Source organism: Cyprinus carpio, chromosome A6, assembly GCF_018340385.1.
Source record: "Cyprinus carpio isolate SPL01 chromosome A6, ASM1834038v1, whole genome shotgun sequence".
In the NCBI taxonomy this organism is placed as follows: Eukaryota; Metazoa; Chordata; class Actinopteri; order Cypriniformes; family Cyprinidae; genus Cyprinus; species Cyprinus carpio.
In genome coordinates this window covers 32,359,361-32,373,789 of record NC_056577.1, presented here as the reverse complement: position 1 = coordinate 32,373,789, position 14,429 = coordinate 32,359,361, and positions in this window count along the sequence as shown.

The following is a 14,429-nucleotide window of genomic DNA, read 5'->3' as shown; positions in this document are numbered from 1 at the left end:
TGTGTGTATACATACACATATACAGTACATACATATGTACATACCTATATGATTATTATTTAACCTATTAATGATGCAAAAGGTTTTTAAATGTGTGTATGTATGTATATATATATATATATATATATATATATATATATATATATATATATGTGTGTGTGTGTGTGTGTGTGTGTGTGTGTGTGTGTGTAATGTGAACTATATAATTTTTGCACTATTAGCATGACTATAAAACAATAATAATGATTGGCTTAAAATGCCAAATTTAATTAAAAATGTCACAAAAATATAACATTTGAATGGTTGAAATATACTGTAGTAAACCAGGGTTCCTCAAATGCACTGCAGAGTTTAGCTCTAACCCTAATCAAACACACCTGAGCAGTATGCATATGTGTGGTATTCAGTTAGTATGCTAGTCTTTCATTCTAAAACACAGACACACAGATCCTGCAGTATCTGAAAACCTTCACACTGCTGGCAACTACTCCCCAACACTTCAGCGTCTGTCCGAGCACGTGCATGAGCGCAATTTATGAGAGGGGGGTCACAGGCTCTCTTGGCAACATTACCCTAAAGTTTCCACTTTGAGAGCCAAGAAGAGTCCACACACACAGTTTACTGTTAGATGGACATAATGACCAGGTTACATAGCAATCCAGTCTCATTACATGCATCTCAAACAGAATTTGCAAATATTTGACTTCATTAAGTTGGTCCCTCAGAACCAAACAAACAAGCTGTTTAATGCTCAATGAGATGCCAAAATAGAACTGAATAATGTGCAGTATATGCAAAAAATATATATTTGAAACTATGCAACAATAATTGTTTATATATAACATTATGTAACATGACCTCACAATGCTGCATGTTTAATTCAGAAATCACAGAGATAAAGATGCATATATTGCATTTTCTACAACAGCAGGAACAGCAGGTCAGGTATCAGCTCTTCATCTGACCTGACTGCATTAACCATCCTCGCCAAAGTTTCTCTGAGAATCTCTTTTCAAAGTGACAAGAAAATGACGAGGAGGAATTTACTGCCTGGTTTTACAAGAGAAGAACTGATGTGAAGTACATGTGTGTGTGGACGGACAGAGAAACACACACCGCTTCATACCGAAGAGGTCAAATCCCAAACCAGGTCTGGTGTAAACAACCTCCGGACTATATTTAAGACTTCTGATATAATCACTGACCGTCAACACAAATAAATGGCATACAGCAGCCATAGAAGAACATCTGAATGTCATTGCAATTAATAGAAAATGTCAAAACACATTCTAGCAAACCTTTTCACTAAAGGATGTTTATTAGACTTTTAAATTATGAAATAATGAATACTGCAACAGTGCATCAACAGTTATTGATTTAAATGCATTAGAAACCTTTGTGTCTTCATTAGTTAATTTTAAATACTTGATATTATGTTTTCTATAATGCAGTGACATTCACACATTCGTAAGTGTGATTTACACGTCTAAACACTTTCTGGGGCTGTTGAATAATGAACGAAGGACGTAGGCAGTGACCTTGAGCCTGATTTGGAGGTGTATATACAGTATACCAGATCCAAGTTGTGCTATTGGGATAAAATGCATCCGGAATCTCATCCGAATGTGGGATGAAAGCATGGATGAGATAACACGGCTGTAATGGGGATATTTTCTTGACAAAGACACAAAGAGCTCTGTGTCGGGCCTGTATGTGTGGGATCCATGCCGAACGAAATCTAAGACACATGATGAGAGAAAGAGACACAATAAAAGAGGCTGTGTTCACATACTGCTTACTGCATACTGCTCCAGATGAAAAAAAAAAAGAATAAAAATAATATGTGAAACTATTTAATGCAACACTATTAAACTGCTCATATTTATGGTGCATGCATTATGTACATGCATATATAATTGTAAATGTACATAAATGCAGCCTTTTGTCTATATATCATTTTCTAAATAATATATTCTATATTATTATGCAGCATAAATAGTATGAGCAGTACAAGAACAGCTTAACAGGAAAATTATGATGCATGCTGTATATATATATATTAGTATATATATATATATATAATATATATAATATATATATATATATATATATAGATATATAATTAATGTTATATATTTATATGTAGATAAATAGTATGAGTGGTAGAAAAACTGCTTAAAAACAGGAAAAAAAAAAAAAGCTTGTTTTGGTCTACGTTTAGAGCTTATATCTCTTGTTCTCCTACACCACACCTGTGTTTATTCTGAATTCTTGGTCCATTTTTGGCCTCAAGGCAAGAGAGCAGCTGTGTTATTGGCACAAACACACGCACACACACTATGAGCCACACACACCTGTGTTTGCAGGTGGTTCAGCTGGAGTATGTATAGAGTACACCTGGAGAGAGAGATAGAGAGATAGAGAGAGAGACAGAGAGCGAGCACCCATGGGGCTTTTTACGCTGTAAACCAAGGACTTAATTATAGTTGTGCACATAAGAAGGGAAAGGGGATCTCGTGTGTGTGTGTGTGTGTGTGTGTGTGTGTGTGTGTGTGTTAGCATGCCTTCCCTAAGGTTGGATTGCAGGATCTGTTCTGGCTTGTCGAGTCCACCATTTCCCACAATCCCTTTGGCATGTTTACCAGTGCTGGAATGCCTGAATCATTTTGGTGAATCGGTTCTTTCAAACAGCTCATTTCAATGAACCAATTCATAAAAATGATTCACCAGTTACTTTACATTATCACAGTTTCAGTCCCTAATGACTTATTGCCGCCTACCTGTTTTATTTTATTTAATTGTTAACAGATATATAGCATACTAGTTTATTATATCTGAACACCTTTGAGGTTTCATTTAAGTTAGGATGCTGCTTTTGTAGGCAATGAGGTAGCAGTGTAATTTTAGCTTATTGTAGTTTTTTTTTTATTAGTTTCATTATTATTATATTTTTATTTTTAATTTTAATTGTTTTTTTTTATTTTAGTTTAAGTTTTAATATTTTTGTTGTATGTGTTTTTTTATCACAAAATAAATTTAATTAAAATAAAATATTCTTATTTTTATTTCATGTTTATTTTTAGTTATTTTATTATATCAAGTTAAAACTAAAAGAAATAAGGAAATGAGATCTTGACAAAAGTTTAATTTTATATAATTATTATAATTGAAATAGTAAAAGTTTTGAACTTTTAATAATTTTGAATATTAAACATTTAATTATTTAATTAATATTTAATTTTAATTTTATTTTAATTTTATTTAGTTCTTGTTTATATTTACAAGCAATTAAGCTTTTTTTTTTTAGTTTTAGATTTAATTTTAGTTTTAGTTAACCCATAAAATGTTTTTAGACCGAATCAATCCAAATGTAATTTTTCAGTGTTGTTTGTGAACCAGTTCCCCTCAAAAGAATCAACAAGACTGATTCCTTCCCAAATCAGACATCCCTCACGTAAGACATAAATACTGAGCTCACATGCATATTCAGAGTATTTCATGGGAGAGATATCATTACAGCCCTCTGGACAAAAACAGACAAAAATAAAGAGTCTCATTCGCTCTCCCGTTCAGAGGCATTACTGCCAGATCTACAGGAGAAATATAATGGATCACTGAAATGTGACACAGACATCCTGTTTAATGCGGCAGTGTGGCCTGAAGCATGAGAAACAGTTAGGAACACACACACACACACACACATCAGGTCTCAATGTCAATGCTCTGGTTCTCACAGACTGAACTGAAGGCGATTTTTATCCCCACAAAACAGCTGGATTTCCCATCATGAGAGAAATAAAGGATCGGACAGAGAAACAGGAAAGAAAAACAATTAGTGTAATGTACCCGCTGGATTTAATTTCATTCAATTGTATTTTTAAATTGCATGTATGTGGGAATCTCACACTTCATATATAATATTTTAAAAATATACTGTAAAATATTAATATATCACATTAAAATTTTGCTTAAAGTGAAAATAAAATTGGTGTGATTAATTGAGATAATATTTTAACTGTAGTAATTTTGTTGGGTTTTTGTCATTTTTAGAGGTTTGTGTGTGTGTGTGTGTGTGTGTTTTATTTCAGTTTTATTGTTCAGTTTTATTTCAGTTATTATTTCATTTTAAGTAACAAAAATGTTTTTTATGGTTTTAATTTTATTCCCCATTCTACTTAATTTTAATAACTGACTGGAAAAAAAAACTAGGCTAATAATGATTGTTTAAATAGTTGTACATTTGTAATTATGCATCATAGCACAATTTATTCTATTAAATTTAATTGATGCTGATTTTAATTTTTTAAAAATCATTGTGCCCAGACAAAATTATTTTCATTACCATTTTACAAATTAAATTTTTTGTTGTTGTTTGCATTAATGAAAATTTGGGCGAGATAAATGTGTTTAATTAAACAATATTAATGGTTCTAAAAATAGGCTCTATTGTCTTTTTTATATAAATCTATTGAATTATGCAAACTATAATTCCTTGTTTTTTCCTATTTATTTGTGGGGTGAAATAGCATCTGGATATCTGATCAATAGATTCAACCATACTGTAAACCAGTGTCTCTAACATAAAGTTTCTTGAATCTGAGACTACAGAAAGTTGAAGAAAATCTTCCTGAACTCCACAGAAATGTTGGTGGAGAAGGTGGAGGGCTCTTTTTTTAAGTGGAGTGGATGGTGGGGGTCTTAAAAAGCTTTAATGGCATGATAAGCCCCTTTCACAAGCTCTTAAACGCTCCTCCCTCTGATAGACTCCTCAGTGACTGCCGTCTTTGTCCCTCTTTAGACTCCCACCGCTGCAGAAATCCAGAGCGCGATCAGCCGTCCTGAAATAATCCCGCCACTCCAAACCCTCCCAACTCCGATTGCTTTGTTTTCACAACAGCCGGATCAGCTGATAACCATCCGCCATGCAAACAATCACAGAACAATTCAAAAGACAACAAAACATCCCGCTGCTCGAGGAGTCTGCTGTTAAAACTGAGGAAAAAAGACCTTTAAAGGGACGGTTCACCCAAAAACGATCTTTCTGTTTCAAAAAAAATCCTACGCCAATTTTACTTTCAGTTTAGCTGGTGATGGAGAGATGTCAAGCTCCAAAAACGTCTATATGACTTGTATGCAATATTTCAAATCTTCAGAAAACATGCAATAGTTTTGTGTGAGGAATCTAAAATTTAATGTCAAAAAAATGTAAGATGTTAGAACAAATCTTGCATGCACCCAAGGTCTCAAAACTCATTTGCATGTTCAAACATGGCACTTTGAGATGCATTATAGATTAAATGCAGTGACGTCCAGTGCTCAAGGGATGCATCATTTTTTTGTAGGCCGAAACCTGGAAACGAGTTTAGCATTTTAGTTTCCATCGTCCCAAAGTCAAAGGGTTTTCCGAATGGGTTTTGGCAAAATGCATGAAATAAGGTCCGTGGTGAACACAAGCTCAAGATATTCTCACGTTTTATTCTACCACATAAAATACATCAGTAATCTGATATTTAGTTTTACTTAGCTGTTAACCAGTGGTTATATGGCGCTACAAAAGTTGTTGCAGACATTAAACGCCATCATGTCCAACATCTACTCACGTTCACAGCCTTTCAGAAAAAAAAACGACCGTGGTGTATTTAGTTTATAGTCTACGTTTAGCTTTTTACTTCTGCCGACTGTATTTAGACTTCATTGAAGTTGTGCTCATTTGTGAAGATTATTGATCTTGAATCAACAAAGACCAACTAAAAATCAACTCTCTTGGTCACAGAGCTTGTTTATAATAATCCAATGGAAAAATCTTACTGGGTTTATGCCAAGGGAACAGTGGTGAAAAAAATACTGGGTCTCACGTGTCTTGTAACCAATTGTAATTCATAACTGAATATGCACAAGTCTAATGAGCTTCAAGAGCAAGAGGGCAAATTCTGTCCAAAAGGACTTCAGAGGAACATGTGGTCGAGTAGATAATGAGACTTTCCATCTTTAGGCGAACTGAAGTGTATCCAAACAAAGACAGTTGTCAACACATCAGGGTTATATTTATGATGGAAGCATATAAAGAAATCTGGATTCTTCTAAACGGGGTCAGAGGCCCGACTCGAGGCGGTTCGGTCCCGCAATAATCCACAGCTCCAGCAAAACACTGACATTCTGGGCAACCGTCGTTCGTTGGTGGTGAGAGAACTATTCGCTGTGGAGCCTCGACATCTGGATTCAATCTTGCACAGCCTGTCCGCGCAGCGGTGGGCGACGAGAAACATCTGGTGGAGCTGATGTCAATTACTGCGTTGTGTTTCCCTTCCGAGATAATCCATCCAACACACACAACCGAACACACGCTCGCGCACAAACGGCCAGCTAAACACTAGAACAGCTAAACACAAGTCAATGACATCCACATTTTTAACGTTATCAGAGGATGTTTGACATCTTCAGCGCTCGTTTTAACACTCTACAGCATTGCGACCACCAAACAGATGAATAAAATGTAGAACTGTGCATGTTAGGTTTGATAAACTAGCATTTGCAAACCACAGAACCCACGTAGGGTGCATCGAGCGTCCGTTTTATTACGGCTGGGACTCAAAGGGTTTGGTTATTTGCTAATTGGACGCAGCTCTCAGCGGTTTGAGAGGAGAACTGTGGAGCCGAAGCGGGCCAAGACTGCCTCTTTTAAACACTAACAGCTGTTAAAACCGAAGCGGAGACCCATACTTCATTCCCCACTCTTCTTATACTCTCGCTTTCTGACGTGCACAAACTCTCCCACGCGACCCGAGTGGCGTGTTGTCAGCTCTGGAGACCCCGGCAGCAAGAGCCAAGAGCAATTAAAGCGCAAATTCAAACCTGAAGGGCCCTTTTGTCCTGTGTTTCCTTTCTTCAAGTCAGAGGATCGGAATCTAACCACCCCCAACACACACACACACACACACACACACACACACACACACACACACACACACACACACACACACACAAACTTCCAGTCTTTCAAGAGCTCCGGCCAAAGATGAAGGGAGAAATTACACCAAAGTCCTAAAGCTTCATGTTTCCAACTGGAGCTGTACCAAAAACTGTCTCACTAAAGAGGGATGTACATGAGCGTTTAAGTCTCCAGGATGTTGGACAAAACCGCAAATGTGTTGTTTGGAAATGGTCCATTTTATTATCATGATAATACTATATTTTTTTAAATAACACTTACAAAAAGTACCATGGTAGTACCATGATAAGGTTTTATGGATATTTACCATAATAGTACACTGGAAAATACATTGGAAAACCATTTAAATAAGATATAAAGTACCATTACCATCTAATACCATCACTGTACTATGGCACCACCTACCAATTAAAAATATATTTTGTTGACTGAAAAAAAAAGCTTAAATATTTTAAAATATAAATTGTATATATATATATATATATATATATATATATATATATATGTGTGTGTGTGTGTGTGTGTGTGTGTGTGTGTGTGTGTGTGTGTGTGTGTGTGTGTGTGTGTGTGTGTGTGTGTGTGTGTGTGTGTGTGTTACTATATTAATCAATAAAGAATTACTAAAATTAAACTTAAGTTAAAGCTAAATTAAACAAAAAAATAAATAAACAGAATAATTAAAAAAATTATTAAAAATAAATACAAATAAATTAAAGCTAAATAGAAATATATTAGAAATAATAATAATAATAATAATGACAAAAGCACATGAAATTGCTAATACTAAACCTAAAATATTAAAATAAAATGTAAAAATAAAGCTAATTCAAAACATTAATAAATAATATAATAGTACACAAAATAACAGTGTTCTCCGGTAATAATACTAGGGCACTTTGAAAGTTAGTATGATACTGGAATTTATCTGCTATGGTATTTACATGGAACTCCAAGGTATATTAAAAATATAATTGTATATGTCAAAAAACCTAGAATATCTCCATGTTAGTGTTTTGTAATGTACACATTCACTGTGATGACTCGTCCATCTTTAGCACATCTCGCCCTCATGTGGTTAAAACGATCATCGCATGGTCTGCAGCATCATCAGCTCATAGTTCAATGCATTAGGTATTCAGGCCAAGGAAACAAACCCCGGGGACAAAACAATGGCCTGCATTATTCTCGAGCACGAGGGACCCCGACAGCGCTGCTGTGGCACCGGGACGTTTCATTGTAAACACACACACACACACACACACACACACACACACACACACACACACACACACACACACACACACACACACACACACACACACACACACACACACAGGCCTCCTGTAGATCAGTCCACCGAGCACCACTAAAGTCCAGATGGTGTGAAACTTTGCCGAAGGGATTAACGCCAAATCCTTCAGTGAGACACGAGAGAGGGGTCCGTCTCCGACCCTCAAAACAGATTAGAGCCGGTTTACCACGCTATACAGACAGCTTGCCCTCACTACAGTCTGTGGTATTAGAATTAAATATACTTTGATATTGTATGGGAACCGCTGGCACTTTTTTACACAAATTACACACTTCAAAGAATACAATGACATGATCATCATTATAATTTGCACTTTTTATGTATATAAAACACTATATTCTTGCACTTCTGGTTAGATGCTAACTGCATTTCATTAGCTCTGTACTTGTACTCTGCATAATGACAATAAAGTTGAATCTAATCTAATCTAATCTAATAATGTCCAAACAAACAACAAAGCATGGGAGTACTATGGTACTTACAAAAAAGTACAGTGTCTATGATATCAATAATCAATGGTTTTTATGTGGTAGTCCAAAAATACTATGGTAATACCATTGTACTTCGTCTGGTCTGCACTCTTACCATGGTACCAAGTTCCATGTTTTTATTTTTTTCAATTGACCTCCATGGTATTCTCTGAAGTCCCTTATAACTTTTACATTCATTAATTTAGCAGACACTTTTAGTGATATATATATATATATATATATATATATATATATATATATATATATATATATAAAGCATAATATAATTTACTGTTAACACCGTGGTAAATGAATATGCAATGGTATACTCTGATATCATCATAAACAATTACAACATTGGCAAATATTGATAAAAGAGTACAATTTAACACTCTTTAATATTAAACAACAATTCACCACTTAAAAGTAGTTGCCACTAAAAATACCATATTTAACACCTCACAAAAGCAGCATTAACTGTTTGAAGGTGTTTCCAAATGAATGCATTTAGTTTGTTTAATGCTCATCATACCGGAAGCGTTCTGGCGTTCAAACAAATGGAACTCAGCAGAACGCGGGAGTTTGGAACGCTCGTGGCGCGAAGACGCTGAAAAACGTCGAGGACATGTTGCGCTTGCGCAGACGGACTATTAAACACAGTACAGTACAGTCTCAAAACAAGATCGATACCTTACAGTAAAGGCTGCAGTGACGGTATTTATCAGCACAAAATGTGTTATTCTCACTGCTCTGTTGATCTTTTTAGTCTGACATGCGTGTCGCGATATGTTACTGTAAAAGAGAAGACCTGCACAAAACGCTGCCAACGCGCACAATCGCGTAACATTAGTGCACTTACATTGAAACGCGCCCGGAATCCCGACCATTGTGACCCTCCTCGCGCTGCTCGCTGTGTGTCTGTGCTTTGTAGTTCTTCACGAATAGATCCACGGATCTCAGTCTCTCTCTCTCTCTCTCTCTGTGTGTGTGTGTGTGTGTGTGTGTGTCTGAACACACCGACAGCATCCCTGAGATGTTCATGACTGGAGGTGGAGCTACAGAGACTCTGCTGTACAATAAATCAAAAACACCCCATGGTACAGTCATGAAATCAGATGCTACTTTGATGTATATCATGGTAATGAATGATACATGTCCACATGGTATCTTGTCCAGAAAACATGATAATAGCATGTGCATGTTTCCAAATCAAATGTGCACGATAATACCTTGTAGCTACTTCTGGTTTATTGATCATGTGCCATAGTATGAATTTCAGGACCGTGCCATACATAAAGTACCTTGACAAATGAATGGATAAAAATATAATTATTCCATACAGACTCTCAATTATAATAAGGCTATCAATAAACTATATTTTAGTATTATTTATATATCATTATATTTTATGTTTCATATATTTATATGTATTCATTTTGTATTTATTAACATTTTGAATTAGCTTTTTAATATTTTCAGTTGTCATTTAAATGTAAGTTTTAGTCAGAATTAAGTTTTTTATCTAATATTTATATTTTATTTTATTTCAGCTTTATTTAAATTGATGAAAACAATTTTTAAGATTTTTGATTTTAGTTGTAATTTTAGTTAAAAAATAACCTGATGTATACAAATTAAAATTTAGAATATAAATGAGTAAAATCATCATTATTATTATTTTTATTATTATTTTTTTTTTTTTATTTTTTTTTTTTGATGAAATCTAAAATGAAGTTCATCTAATATGAAAGTATGCCACACTATAAATGAGGAGTCTGTGTACAGTTGTGTAAAATGTAGTAATTTTTAAAAGATGGTCACTGGGTCATCTTGAGTAAAATCTATACGGTCTACATAGTTTTTGATCCCTATCTGTGTTGATGCTGTGTCCATCCAGGTCCTCGTATGTTGGTGGTGTGTCTCTAAACAGGACGAGAGTCTCTCCCTCCTCCTGTTGCCTCCCACACAAACACATGTCGCTCATTCTTTCCCAGTCCCCTCACGAGTCGCCACCTGCTCCCGAGCGTACGGCACAGCTGCTGACCAACAACAACAAATTAACACCCAACGTCCGTCCTGCAGCGGGGGAGCCATGCTGCGCCTCCTCTTTACTGACACACACCCAAAAGATGCTCTTCCTCGTTCCTGCTCCAGTCACACTTAAAATTTCATTGCAATAGAAAACAATATGAAAGTCATTTATAGTAAATAAATATGCACACATTTGTACCAGTGTTATTTTAGTATCATTGTAGTTTTGATTAATATTTAGATTTTTTTATTTTCTGTTTTCATTTTAATTTTAGATTAAATTGTATTATTTATTTTTTATGTACATAGTTTTTATTATTTTTATTTCAGTTTTTGTCATTTTAATACTTTCAAGTTAAACTAAAAGAAAATGAGAAATAATACCTTGTTTATTTTTTTTATTTTATTTCAGTTAACGTTTATTTTAAGTAACAATTTTTAGATTTAGTTTAAATTAATTTTTACAAACACATATAGGTCTACTACAGCAATTTGAAAATTTAAATAACAAAAACAAATATATATTATATAGTTTGAAAAATATTGGAGAATCAAATAAATACTATACTAGTAAATACTAATAATATACTATAATAATATTTTACACATTTTATTTTATTAATTAATTTAAGTTTATAATTTTTGTGTGTATTTATGTACACAATTATTTATTTATTTATTGTTTCTTTGTTTTAATTTTGTTTTTATTTCATGATAATAACACTGGTTTGTACGGTTTGTAATGCTAAAGTAATAGATGCTGAACTTGAAGACAGCCAGTAATGTGTTTGTTCGTGAATCATATTAATGTGATTATTTAAGCCTGTGTGAATTTGAGAAGAACTGACCACCAAAAATCGTTAAAACACCAGCTGATTAGTAAAGAGAAAAGATTCAAACTGAACAGATCCAGACAGACGGAGTAATAAGCACGTGGCCTATGAATACATCATATATGTGACCCAGCAGGCCTTTGTGATGATAATTTGTAACGGGCAAATGAAGCAGCATGAGTTACGTCAACAAAGACAGAAATGCGTTAGTCTGAAAGGCAGAAGTCACTCTGCTGATGTGACTCGTGCCAGCGTGTGTGTGTGTGTGTGTTTGACAGCTGGGCTTGTGTCTTTGAGTGTGTGTGTCTTTGTCACTGGTCTATTTAGTGCATTAGCAGGTCTTTCACAATGCAACAGCTTGAGAAGGACCGAGTGACACACACACACACACACGTCTGCCCCCTCAGCTCTTGCACTCCTGCTGTTCTGCTCCTGTGCATGTGCTTGTGTACCTACTGTTCTTCTGAGGTCCACGCAAAAGGGCGGGGTCAGAAAGGTCAGCAGGCAGACGCCTGGTTAACCCTCCAGGGTAAAGACATCTCCACACACACACACACACAAGCCACTTCAGGACAGTAAGATTATATGTGAGCAGATGGACACCAGCGACGACTTATTGTCATCATACAGCACAAATACATAGATTTACATTTAATTTTTATCAGGCAAACGCGCACACCGACTGCTTGTGGTGGGCTGCTTGTATTTGGCAAAAGTAGAAAATAAAGTTTTGGTTAAAGTTTTAATTTTCACTGTGCAAACACAAGCTTTATTTGTATATTATAGTTTTAATTAATATTTTAAATTTATTAAATTTTTTATTATGATTTAATTTATTATTCTGAATTTATTAATTTATTTTTATATTTAGTTTTAATTTTAATTTTAGTTTTTGTGTGTATGTGTGTGTGTGTGTGTGTGTGTGCTTTTGTCATTTTAATTAGTTTTTTGTTTTTTAATTACTATTTAGGTTTAATTTATTTTTATTTCAGTTTTAGTTTTAGTTTTTATTTATTTCAATTTTCCAGTTTATTTTCAATAACTAATGCTTTAACTTAAACTTATTTCAGTTACTTCCCAAGGGAACCTTGCTAATTTTTGTTTATGTTAAATTTCCATCTAATATTTATATAGTTATATCTAATATTTATATTTTATAAATTATTTTATTTTATTTTACTTCTATGGCATAATTGATATTAGTAAATTGTAATATTTTTACTAATACAATTTTATCACAAAATTAAAAGTTGTATTAGTTGTGCATTGTGAACTAACATGAACAAACAACAGGTTTAAGCATCATACTGCAGAATAATGCTGAAACTGTGCCTATATATGTATACAAACATACATATAGACAGAACATCACAAAACACATCTACAATTTAATTACACAGACACACACACACACACACACACACACACACACACACACACACACACACACATAAAGACGGAACAAAGGTACAGAGACAGACGCACACAGGTCTGAGACCCCAGACAGACATGAAGGATTGTGAGAGCAGATGGTATAATGGTAGGAAACCAAAATATGCAAATAGTCATATAATAATCCCAAACACACACACACACACACACACACACACACACACACACACACACACAGTTTACCTATCTAACTGGGTACATTACATAGACTTGTATTGTTTTTATATACAGATAGTTATACACTTTTTAACCTTAACCCACCTCTACCCCTAACCCTACCCCTCAAAGATAATATTCTGCATTTTTACAATATCCCAAAAAACTGTTTTACAAATGAAGACATCTCCAAATGGAGGTTTTTGGTGATTTTGTCAGGTTTTGCTCACCTTTGGGTACAAATTGTTTCCAAAATATGGTTAAGTAGGTACACACACACACACACACACACACACACACACACACACACACACACACGGTACTATTGTAGCAGTTTGGAAAGAAAAAAAAACGTATACACTAACAAAAACAAATTGAATGGTCTGAAAAATATTGGAGAATCAAGTAAATATTGCAAATAATAATTACGGCATATTATAGTACAGTTAGTATCAAAATACTGTTTATTCTTTGTTTAATATAATACAATATAATAATATAACACAATACTAAAATAATATAGGCTACTAAAATTAACTGAAAAATTGTGGGGGGGGGGGGCGTTGAACAGATAGCACAGATAGGTTTGCAAGATGTCTGTTAGAGATCGCTTCATCTGGAAAGCATCTGCTCTGTACAAACATCTGACAGTCATCTTTAACTGATTTTATAGTTTAAAAAACGCTTATGAGTTGAAAATGACCAATAATTGGAAAACACACCCTTTTTGTTTGCAGAGGCCTATATTTGGAAAGAGGCACTGTAAAATCTCATTTGTTAATCCTTTCTTTGGTTAATGTTTCAGTGTTGTGGAACAAATCGATTGAATAAATGTCAATATTCACTTATAATACCGTCACTTGTCGCCATCTACTGGTGCAACTCTGTAACTGCAGAAAGAGTAACTGTAAAATCCCCACTACTAATAATCTGCAACAAACACAGAGTGATACAAACACTGAAAAGTCCCAGTGCTGTTATATAAATAATATTTTCTCAACTTTTATTGTTGCCAATATTGTTTTAAAAAGATTCATGCAAAAAAAAAGTAATTTAAAACTTTACAAATTAAATTGCTGAACTTTGTCAAGTCAAGTCACCTTAATTATTAAGCGCTGTATACAATACAAATGGTGTCAAAGCAGCTTACAGTGTTAAAAATAATATAGTATAATGAAAATGTTTCAATGATGCAAAATTCAATTCTGCTGTAAAGCAGCTCTAAA